The sequence below is a fragment of the Stegostoma tigrinum genome, chromosome 4 (assembly GCF_030684315.1).
Source record: "Stegostoma tigrinum isolate sSteTig4 chromosome 4, sSteTig4.hap1, whole genome shotgun sequence".
NCBI classification, from domain to species: Eukaryota; Metazoa; Chordata; class Chondrichthyes; order Orectolobiformes; family Stegostomatidae; genus Stegostoma; species Stegostoma tigrinum.
The window spans coordinates 79,006,798-79,019,016 of record NC_081357.1 but is presented as its reverse complement, the minus strand read 5'-3'; the positions used below and the strand labels follow the sequence as shown (position 1 = coordinate 79,019,016).

The window sequence follows — 12,219 nt, the reverse complement described above, 5'->3', positions numbered from 1 at the left end:
AACTGTGTTCCTTTAGTTAAGATGGGCAACATGGATAATCTGGGAAATTACAGGCCAGTAAGCCTTATGTCAATGGTAGGGAAATTACTGGAGAAGAATCTTAAAGATAGGATTTATTCATGGCAGGCTGATACAAAAAGTAAAGTCACACAGGGTTTGCCATGAGCTGGTAAGATGGATGCAGAATTGGCTTAGCCATAGAAGACAGCTATTAGCAGTGGAAGGGTATTTTTTATGACTGGAGATCTGTGACTAGTGGTGTTCCACAGGGATCAGTTACTGGAAGCCATTGTTTGTAATTTTGTAGAAGACACAAAGATTATTGGAGCCGCAGGTAGTGAGCAGGTTTGCCAAAGGATACAGCAGGATATGGACTGGTTGGAGACTTTGGCTGAGAAATACAGATGGACAAATGTGAGATGATGCATTTTGGAAGATCTATTGCAGGAGGGAAGTAAACATTAAATGCCCTTAGTGGCATCATCATGCAGAGGGATCTAGGCACACATTCCTGAAAATGGCAACACAAGTGGAAATGGTGGTCAAGAAGACATATGTCATTCTTACCTTCATCAGGTCATGTATAGAATATATAAATTGGCAAATCAAGTTGCAGGTGTTTAGTATTTTAGTTAGGCCACATTTGTAATATTGAGTACAGTACTGGTCACCACACTACCAGAAGGAAGTGGAGTCTTTGGATAGGGCACAGAAATGGTTTAATAAATAGAGGGTTATTGAGGCAAAAGTTTAGAAAGGCATCAAGTGTTGGTGTTGTCTTGATGGGCTGAACGGGCTGTTTCTGTGCTTTTTTTGTTCTACCAGTTGTCTGATTGACATTCCATTCCCAAAGAGCACATCTCACCCACCTAGGTCCAGAAATTTGACAAATTTTAAGGTCTAGGAAGTCTGAAAGGGTACATGGGTATGTTAGTTATGGTCAATACAAAGTTATGGGATAGGTTGGTATGTGCCAAATGGCCCCTTTCCATACTGTCAGGATTCTATGAAAAGCATTGTCTGCTCAGTTAAAGCTTGCAAGTTGTGGGCCATCATTAAATATTGTCCAAATTAATTGTGATGTGCAGGTTGCTAATTTTGACATGAGACCAAAAAGTGCTGGAGAAACTCAGCAGGTTTAGGAGCATCTGTGAAGAAAGAGAGCAGAGTTAATGAGTCCAATACAATTCTTCCAAGGAAATGCTAATTTTAACCATTTATTTTCTATATTCAAATGATAAAAACCAAAACAAAACCAAGCTTTGTCCCTCTAAACTTCAACCTCAGCACAAGTAGGTAGTCCTGATATGACTGCCAGAAAATGAAATCAGGTCAACAGTGACCCTTGGCAACAATGGTTGCTGAGCATTCCTTCCGAACCTTGTAACTAAGTTACACCAATCAAACAGTGATTACATGTTACAGAAGTTGAGCAGTGGAGGTCCAGAGTAATCAATGTGTGTCAGAAAGTTTGCAGCCCAACTAACATGTGAAGTATTGGTTGTCAAAAATGGTTCTTGTTTCCAGGCACCCATTTACCAACAGCAATCCTACCAGACCACACAATTTACTTTAAATTGAAGACAGCCACTTCATCACTGATTAAACTGTTTCATTAATTGCAAATGATTGTTTTGAAAATCTTATTAGTGGTATATTTAACATAAACTTGTAATTAGTTGCAGTGAATTAGATTACTTTTTTGAACAGATTGCTGAAAAATCAGACTGGTCTTTAAATGATCGGGGACCCTTGATCTGGGCAGGTACTGCTACGTTCCAGTGAGTTAACTCCTTAATCCATTGATTAATCCATTTTGATTTACCTACAATTAAAAGCAACAATATTCACATTCTGGCCTCTGTGATTTTGAAGTTCCTTTGTATAAATGTCTACATAGCTATATTGTTGGATCATTTTAAGATATAAACACTCTCCAACATCTGCCTCACTGTGTTTGTTACTGTTGAGTCATGAGTCATATATCGCAGAAAAGGCCATTTGACCCATTAAGCCTGGACCAAAAATAGATATCACCAAAGGTGCACTCTTGCACTTGTCCCATATCCTTAAATGTTCAGACATTTCAAGTGATCATTCAAATATTTTTTAAAGGTTGTAAGGTTTCTGGCCTCCATGACCTTCTGGGTAATGCATTCTAGAGTCCCAGCACCATCTGATTGAGAAACTGTTTTTTTCAAATCCCTCTAAATCTCCTGACCCTTAATCTAAAACTATGCCCCCTTGTGATTAACCCCTCAATCAATAGAAAAAAGCTGCTCCCTACTTTCTGTCTGTTCATACTCTTTATAATCTTATACTCCTCAATCATAATATCCTCTCTCAGCCTTCACTGCTGTAAAGAAAACAATCCAAACTTGTCTACACTTTCCTTGTAGCTCAATTGCTCCAACTCAGGCAACATCCTCGTAAACCTCCTCTGTACCCCCTCTACTGCTGTCACATCTTCACTCTTGCGAGGTGACCAGAACTATACATAGTACTCCAGCCATGGTTTAACCAACACTCTGTACAACTCCAACATTATCTCCTTGCTGTTATGCTTTATGCTACAACTGATGATAGCAAATGTCCGATATGCCCACTTAACTATCTTATTCATGTGATCTACTAACTTCACGTATCTGTGAATAGCTACCCCAAGATCCTTCTGTTCATCTGTACTACCTAGTGTCTTGCCATTCATTAAATATTTCGTTAGTAAATAAACTAAGAAAAAGAACTATATTAGGTTGAGGTATTAAAAAGTAGCTAATAAATAAAATTGGAAATAAAAACCAGTAATCAATTTAATCCATTGGCAAAGAAAATGGGACAATGTGTGAAATGAGCTGACACTCATTTTCCATTTCCAAAGCTGTACTTCTTAAAGATTATTTCAGGGAATTGGACATTACTAGCTGGGCCAACATTTACTGCCCATCCCTATTTGCTCTTGATCTGAATGGCTTGCTTGAGCTATTTCAGACTGCAGTTAAGAATCAATCACATTGTCCTGGGTCATGAGTTACATGTAGGCCAGGCTATGTAAGGATGGCAAACATCATTCCTGAAAGGATGCTCGCAATCCAGATGGGGTTTTCATCCTGTTGTGTTTTGTGTTCATCTTATTGTGTTGTGTCTCATGATTAGTGCATCAATGAATCTTTAAGAAACATACACATTTTATCATCATTGTATGACCTGGGGTATAGAGGTTTCATACTCCATCTTGTCTTGGATGTCTTGAAGCATGGTACTGAGCTAGAAACATGCTGCTCTGTTATAACTTTTTTTAATATTAGTCCATTTATGTGCCTTAATATTTGTGCATAATAGTTCTAATAAATATCTGTTGGATTCTTCAATATCATAATATCTATTCCCAGTTTCTTGAGTCATCAAAGATTGTTGCATCAGGTACAAGACTGTTGGTGGCAAATTTGAGCACCTAATTTGAAAAAGAACTGAAGGAAATGCTTTCAAATTGAAAACCAATATTAGTTTTTATTTTAAATTAGGTAGTCAACAGTTTGAAATGAGGTTTACTGTCACTGTATGCTTTTCTGTTTTGAATTCCCTAGTTAAAAGTCTAATTTAAATATAACCTGAGTTCAGCCATTTAAAACTGATCTGTATTGCTAATTCTCAAGTTTGCAGATGAAAAGGTACAAAGGACAAAGAAAATTACAGAACAGGAACAGGCCCTTTGGCTCTCCATGTACCAACATGATGCCTGTCACAACTAAAACCCCCTACCCTTCCGGGGATTGTAACCCTCTATTCCCATCCTATTCACGTATTTGTCAAGACACCCTTTAAAAGTCATTATCATATCTGTTTCCACTACCTCCTCCGGCAGTGACTTCCAGGCACCCACCACCCTCTGTGTAAAAACTTGCCTCGTACATCACCTGTAAACCTTGCCCCTCACACCTTAAAGCCATGGCCCCTGGGAAAAAGCTTTTGACTGTCCACTCTGTCCAAGCCCTATATAATCCCAACCTCGGTCATTCCAGTGAGAACAACCCAAGTTTCTCTGACCTCTCCTGATAGCTAATGCCCTCCATACCAGGCAATATCCTGGTAAATCTTTTCTGTACTTTCTTCAAAGCCACTAAGTCCTTCTGGTACTGTGGCGATTAGAATTGAACACAATATTCTAAATGCGACCTAACTAAGGTTCTATAAACTGCAACATTACTACTAATTTTTAATCTCAATGCCCTAGCCGATGAAAGCAACTATTATATGCCTTGTTGAGTACTTCTCCACCTGCGTTGCCACTTTCAGTGACCTGTGCACCCATACACCCAGATCCCTCTGCCTATCAGTATTCTTAGGGCTCTGCCATTTACTGTATAGCTTCTATCTGGATTAGACCTTCCAAAATGTATTACCTCGCATTTTCTGGATTAAACTCCATCTGTCATCTCTCTGCCCAAGTCACCAACCAATCTATATCCAGATGTATCATTTGATGGTCCTTATCGCTATCCGCAATTCCATCAACCTTCGTGTCATCCACAAACTTACTAATCAGACTAGTTACATTCTCCTTCAAATCATTTATATATATTACAAACAACAAAGGTCCTAACATTGATCCCTGAGGAATGTCATTATTCACAGCCCTCCATTCAGAAACACACCCTTCCAATGCTACCCTCTGTCTTCTATGACCAAGCCAGTTTTTTTTATCCATCTTGCAAGCTCACCTCTGACTCTATGCAACTTTACCTTCTGTATCAGCCTGCCATGAGGAACCTTGTCAAAAGCCTTACTGAAGTCCATGTAGGCAACATCCACCGCCCTACCCTCATTGACCATATTTATCACTTCCTCAAAACACTCAACCAAGTTAGTGAGACACGACCTCCCCTTCACAAAACCATGCTGCCTCTTGCTAATAGGCCCACTGATCTCCAGGCAGAAGTAAATACTATCTCGAAGAATCCTCTCCAATAATTTCCCTGCCACTGACATAAGGCTCACCAACTTGAAATTAGCTGGATCATCCTTGCCACCTTTTCTTAAATAAAGGAACAACATTAGCTATTCTCCAATCCTCCAGGACCTCATCTGTAGCCAGTGAGGATACAAAGGCTCCAGCAATTTTCTCCTGTGCCACTTTCAGTATTCTGAGTATATCCCATCAGGACCTGGGGACTTGTCTACCAAGACACCCAATACCTCTTCCCTTTTGATCTCAACATGACCCAGAATATCTGCACACCCTTCCCCAGACTCATCATCCACCAATTCCTTCTCTATGGTGAATACTGACACAAAGTACTCATTTAATATCTTGTCCATTTCCTTTGGCTCCACACATAAATTTGCTTCACTGTCCTTAAGTGGGCCAACCCTCTGCCTGGCTACCCTCTTGTTCTTTATGTATGTATAAAAAACCTTGGGATTTTCCTTAATCCTGTTGGCCAATGACTTTTCATGACCCATTGTAGCCCTCCTGACTCACTGGTTAAGTTTCTTTTGACCTTCCTTGAATTCCACCCTTGCTTCATGTATTCCCAGTGTCTTGGCCTTTATCAATGCTTCCTTTTTCTTTTTGATCAGGTTCACAATATCTCTCATTATCCAAAGTTCCCTGAACATGCCATACTTATCCTTCATCCTTAAAGAAACATGCTGACCCTGAGTTCCCAGCAACTTACACTTGAAAGCCTCCCATATACCATATGTTGATTTGCCCTCAAACATCTTCCTCCAATCTACATTCTTCAGTTCCTGTCTAATATTGTTGTAATTAGTCTTTCCCCAACTTAGGACCTTGACCTGATAACTACACCTATCTTTATATATCACTACTTTAAAGCTTACTGAATTGTGATCACTGTTCCCGAACTGTTTCCCTACTGAGACATTGACCACCTGGCCAGGCTCATTCCCCAATACTAGGTCCATTTCAGCCCCTTTCCTAGTTGGACTATCTACATACTGTTTCAAGAAGACCTCCTGGATGCTCCTTGCGAACTCTGCCCCATCCGAGCCCCAAACGCTACGTGAGTCCCAGTCAATACATGGAAAGTTAAAATCACCCACAACAACAACCTTGTTACTTTTACATCTTGTCAAAATCTGCCTACATATCTGTTCTTCTATCTCCCGCTGGCTGTTGGAAGGCCTATAGTAAATTCCAAACATGATGACTGCACGCTCCCTGTTCCTGAGCTCTATTCATATTGGCTCACTGTATGAGCCTTCTGAGGTGTCCTTCTGCAGTACAGCAGTGATGTTCTCCCTAACAAGTAGTGCAACCCCTCCCCAAACCTTTTATATCCCCCTCTATCCTGCCTGAAACATCTGTATGCTGGGACATTAAGCTGCCGATCCTGTCCCTCCCTTGGCCAACTATCTGTAATAGCAACAACATCATAGTTCCAAGTACTAATCCAAGCTCTAAGTTCATCTGCCTTACCTGTTACACTTCTTGCATTGAAACAGATGCACTTCAGTCCACCAGACCCCACTTTGTTTTGCAACCACACCCTGCCTGCTCTTCCTCTGAGTTTTACAGGCCCTATTCTCTAATTTCTTTTCAGTTCATTTACCTTTGCTTTGGTTCCCAATTCCTGCTCTTTCTCTGAGTCTTACAGGCCCTGTTCTCTCGTTTTCTTCCAGTTCATTCACCTTTGCTTCGGTTCCCAATCCCTGCCAAGCCAGTTTAAATCCTCCCAATTGACACCAGCAAATATGGTCAGCTTTTAATTAATTACTCACCTAATTCTAACATATGAATTTAGAATATTATCTAGTGAAAGTGGATTTCAGTTGTATGATTAAACACTTACCACGATTATTTATAATAATTATGTTTGTCAATTTTCATTTTTAGCTTTAAAGCCTAAATTATCCAATGGGGCCCAGGACTCAGAAAGGTGCCCAAGGCTGCACTTGTAGGCAGTATGATTGGTGATGTAATCTTTTTCAAAGGCTACCACAGGATTGTTTACCTCCATTCTTGTTTTTCTATTAGGGATCAGAGGACTGGCAGGAATGGAACATTGGAAGCCCGACGGACGGACAAGTCAGGGAATATGAATACCCCACAGTATAACATCTTCATTGTACTACACACCAGTGATCAAAAATTGGTAACCTGGAGTAGTTGGTAAATTGGTCTGGTGAAGATTTGATCAAACAACATGCAGCTTTTTATGGATACAACTCAAACGATATGTCATGATTCTCGGTCTCCAATGACACCCCTCTCATCCCACCTACCATTGGAAGGCTGTCTCCCATGCTGGAACCCTTTACTTAAGATAAATCAAGCCGCACTGTAATCAGCAAAATGTCAGGAAGATAGCAAACCACTCCCTAAATGGTACCTATCCTTCTTAATTTTCCATCTGTGCGAAGCAGCCAGCCAATCTTTCCCAAAACCACCTGGGAAGAGTTACTTTGAGAAGCCATCCCAATGCATTTGCCCACTTATTTTCCCAAGACAAGACTCCCCAGAGTCACTACAAATTCCCCAATATGAAATTAGGAAAATGTGCACTTGAGTTTCTCCTTAATTATTATTACTTATATTAATAAGGTTACTTGATTAACCATAGGAAAGTCATAAAGTGTCCTAAACAAAAGCCCTCAAAATGTCATCTGCATACTACTCCAAAACTGATATAGAAATTGTGTGTTACAGATTATTTCAGATACTTTTTTCACTCCTTTCCTGTTGAGAAACATTAGTTTAGGGTGTGACCAGTACGACTACCAGTGCTTATCTAGTTTTCTCAACTATAGATAATATTTTCATATTGAAAAATGTTCTTATAAATTGTTAATATACGTATGTCTGATTTACAGAACTGAAATCATAATGCACTTGTGACTTCATGCTATAGCAGCATTTCCTATTTGGGCTGAGTGGTATGCTTTGCGATGAATATTTTACGTTAATTTTGCTGCAGAAGGTCTATAAAATGAAGAGAGATAACAAGGTGTAGAGCTGGATGAACACAGCAGGCCAAGCAGCATCAGAGGAGCAGGAAAGCTGATGTTTCGGGTCTGGACCCCTCTTCAGGAAAATATTAATAATTTTACTTAATTTACTATAGGAAAGTCATAGAGTAGCCTAAACAACAGCCCATTTTTCTGAAGAAGGGTCCAGACCAAAACATCAGCTTTCCTGCTCCTCAGATGCTGCTTGGCCTGCTGTGTTCATCTGGCTCTACACCTGGTTATCTCAGATTCTCCAGCATCGGCAGTTCCTACGATCGCTGAGTCTATTAAACAAGGTTGGTTAACAATTTTATGGATTGGTATGAATACTTAAATGAAGAATAAACAGGACAGTGTTGTGGCAGTGTCAGGCAGTATTGCAAATAGCAACATTTAATTATTTTATTCTAAATTCCTCTTTTTTTGGTTGTGTTTTGACCACAGTGCTTAAATGAATTGTGTTTTGCTTAACATCAAGTAATTTGACCAGCTGCATTGAATCTGGAATAGATACTTTGCATTTGCTTTTAAAATAAGAAAAAGTTAGGATCCAGGCCACCTTCTTAAAATATTTTGAGGAGTGCCTGGCCTGTTTCAGAACACCTTCCCTCCATCATATGGTCAGAAGTGGGGATGTTTGTGGATGATTGCACAATGTTCAGCACCATTTGCAACTCCTCATATACTGAAGCAGTCCATATCCAAACGCAACAATACCTGGACATTATCCAGGTTTGAGATAACAAAGTGTTGAACTGGATGAACACCGTGGGTCAGGCAGCATCTTAGGAGCACAAAAGCTGATGTTTCGGGCCTAGACCCTTCATCAGAAAAGCGGGATGGGGAGAGGGTTCTGAAATAAATAGGGAGAGAGGGGGAGGTGGATCGAAGCTGGATAGAGGAGAACTTAGGTGGAGAGGAGACAGACAAGTTAAGGGGGCGGGAATGGAGCCTGTAGAGGTGAGTGTAGGTGGGGAGGTAGGGAGGGGATAAGTTAGTCCGGGGAGGATGGACAGGTCAAGGGGGCAGGATGAGGTTGGTAGGTATGAAATGGAGGTGCAGCTTGAGGTGGCAGGTGGGTATAGGGGAGAGGAAGAACAGGTTAGGGAGGCGGGGACGAGCTCGGCCGGTTTTGGGATGCAGTGGGAGGAGGGGAGATTTTGAAGCTTTGTTGCCTCGGATTCTCCAGCATCTGTTTGCACACTATAGGGATTCTATGATAGACACAATGGCTACAAGAGCAGGTCAGAGGTTAGGAATTCTGTGGCGAATAATTCACCTCCTGATTCCACAAAGCCTTTCCATCATCTATAAGACGCAAGTCAGGAGTATGATGGAATACTCCCCAGTGGATGAGTGTAGCTCCAACAACACGCAAGAAGCTTGGCACCATCCAGGACAGAGCAGCCCTCTTGATTGGCATTGCATGCATGAGTATGCATTCTTCCACCACTGATGCTCAGTAGCAGCAGTGTGCACCATCTACAAGATGCACTGCAGAAATACATCAAAGATCCTCAGTCAACATCTTCCAAATCCACAACCACTTCCATCTTGGAGGACAAGGGCAGCTGATATATGGGAACACCACCCCTTCAAGTTCCCCTCCAAGTCATTCACCATGCTGACTTAGAATTATATCACTGTCAGTGAGTTGAATTCCTTCCCTATCAGCATTGTGTGTCAACCCCCTGCATCAGTTCAAGAAGGCAGCTCATCTCTACCTTCTCAAGGGCAACAAGGGACAGGCAATAACTGCTGGACAGCTAGTGACACCCAATTCCACAAATGAGTAAAAAATAGTTACTTAAATGAGGGAAATTTCTGCTCATTCAGCACTAGGTGTTGAATAATGGATTCAGTAATGCTGTCTGCACACAGTACTGTGCTTCCTGATAATGTTGACAATAGAGGCAGGTGAGACACCAGGGATAATTGTGCTGCAGAAGGAAGAGGAGCCATTGCAAGCAATACTTTGGCTATAATCATGTAGCTAAGAATGTACAGCATGAGAGCAGTCCCACTAGCTGCACAATAGTGGGGAGACTTTGGAGGAGAAGATTTCAGACAGTTCAAAAAAGCCAAGGAGGGATAACTTGCCTTCATCACAGTCTCAAACACTGCCATTTGTGACTTTGGTGAAAGCTGTTTCAGTATTGTAAGCTGATTGGCAGGATTCAAATATGACATTTTCAAAATAATGAACACAGATTTGTGATGTTAAAAAAGTGAAAGTAGGGAGAATGGAGAAGTAGAAGGAGTCACATAGAAGAGATTAATCTGTAAAGTTAAAGCTCATGGGATTGGTGTAATGTTTTGAGAACGATAGAAAATTGTTTAGAAGACGGGAAAGAAAGAATAGAAATAAATGGATCTTTACCTGAATGGCAGGCATGGCTAATGGGGTGCCACAGGGATTGGTATGAGGACCCCAGCTATTTACAAAATATGTTAATGATTCAGAAAAGAGTACTAAATGTAATATCTCAAAATTTGCAGATGACACAAAAGTGGAAAGTAGGGTGAACTGTGAGGAAGAAGCAAAGATGTTGCAGTGTGATTTTGAATGAGTAGGCAAATACATGGTAGATGCAATATAATGTGGATAAATGTGAGATTATCCACTTTGGTAGCAAAAATAGGAAGGTAGGTTATTAGTTGAATGGCTACAAATTGAGAGGTAAGGTGGATATATAATGAGATCTGGATATCCATGTGCACCAGTCCCTAAAAGGGACAGCATGCAGGTACAGTAGACAGTAATGAAGACAAACTGTACATTGACTTTCACAGTGAGAGGATGTTTTGCTATAAACTGTACAGGGCATTGGTGAGGCTACACCTGGGATATTGTATGCAGTTTTAGTCTCTTTATCTGAGGAAGGATGTTCTTGCTGTAAAGGAAGTACGGCAAAGATTTACAATACTGATCCCAGGGATGGCAGGGCTGACTTAAGAGGAGAGATTGAGTCTGTTAGGTTCATATTCACTGGAATTTAGAAGAATGAAGTAGAACCTCGTAGATTCTTACAGAACTAGATAGGTTAGATGCAGGTAGGATGTTTCCAATAGTGGGGCAGTCCAGACCAAGGATCATAGTTTAAGGATAAGGGGGAAAACTTGTATGACTGAATTGAGAAGGAATTTCTTCATTTCGAGAGTGGTGAACCTGTGGAATTCACTGCCATCGAAAGTGATTAAGGTCAAAACATTATTTGTTCCTAAGAGGAAGGTAGATAAAACTATTGTGTCTAAATGAATCAAGGAATATTAGGAGAGGTGGCATGAGGGTATTGAGTTCAATTATCAGCGATGATCGTATTGAATGGTAGAGCAGGACCAATGGGTTGAATGGCCTATTCCTCCTCCTATCTTCTATGTTTCTATGTTTGTTTTTACAAAATAAATAAATATCACATTTACTTAAATAACTTTGTTTTAGGGTTTTCATCATAAACAAAGATAACAAACCATTGTAACATTACCAAATCTAAAAAATCTACAGGGCTAAGTTTGGGCACATAGCCAAATGATCAAGGATGCCTATTATTTACCCTCTGCACCAACCTTACGACTGGAGTGAGGTCCAAAGTGTGTTCAGAACCAAGCCTTTTGTGCAGAAAATGACAAGCTTCACTTGCCAAAGGGATGTTGGAAAATCAGCTCACTGAGTCAACTGATCAGAGCCTAGGGAGTATCTAATCCAGAGAGGGAGAGATTCTCCACTTGGGCTACTGCAGAATCTAATATTTTACTTCAGTTTTTTGAGTAGCCTGCAGTAGACCTTGTTTATGCCACACAGTGTTGATTAAAATGAACATTGTGTATGTAGTGAATACTCTAGTTTTACCTCAGTATTTGAGTCAGGGTCCTGTGTATGTCTTATTACAAATGATAGCCCCCTTATTTCAATGGGTACTTTTGTTATGTTTCTCAGAACATGGACAAACATGGCAGTGGTCAAGGTCCTGCACTATATTCATCAAACTCTCAAAAACATTCAGGTTTGGGCTGATAAATGGCAAAGAATATATGGGCCATACAAGTGACAGGTAATGACCATCCTGAACAAGGCAGACCTGGGTTCAATTCCACCTCCAGTGTCAGTCTGTGTGGAGTTAGCACATTTTCCCTGTGTCTGTGTGGGTCTCCTCTGGGTGCTCAGGTTCCTCAAAAGATATGCAGGTTGAGTGGATGAGTCATGGGAAAAGCAGGGTTACAGGGGTAGTATGGGAGTGTGGGACTTGGTGG

General features: G+C 40.7%; 1 long non-coding RNA gene across 1 annotated transcript in view; it reads left to right on the top strand.

Annotated features, from left to right (window-relative positions):
- The window catches only part of LOC132209547 (uncharacterized), an 81,314-nt gene extending 74,245 nt beyond the window's left edge, over nt 1–7,069 (top strand). Inside the window, exon 4 of the long non-coding RNA XR_009445689.1 lies at nt 6,998–7,069. This is a non-coding gene — a long non-coding RNA (uncharacterized LOC132209547). The remainder of the gene's footprint in view (nt 1–6,997) is intronic.
- Nucleotides 7,070–12,219: the final 5,150 nt, after the last annotated feature.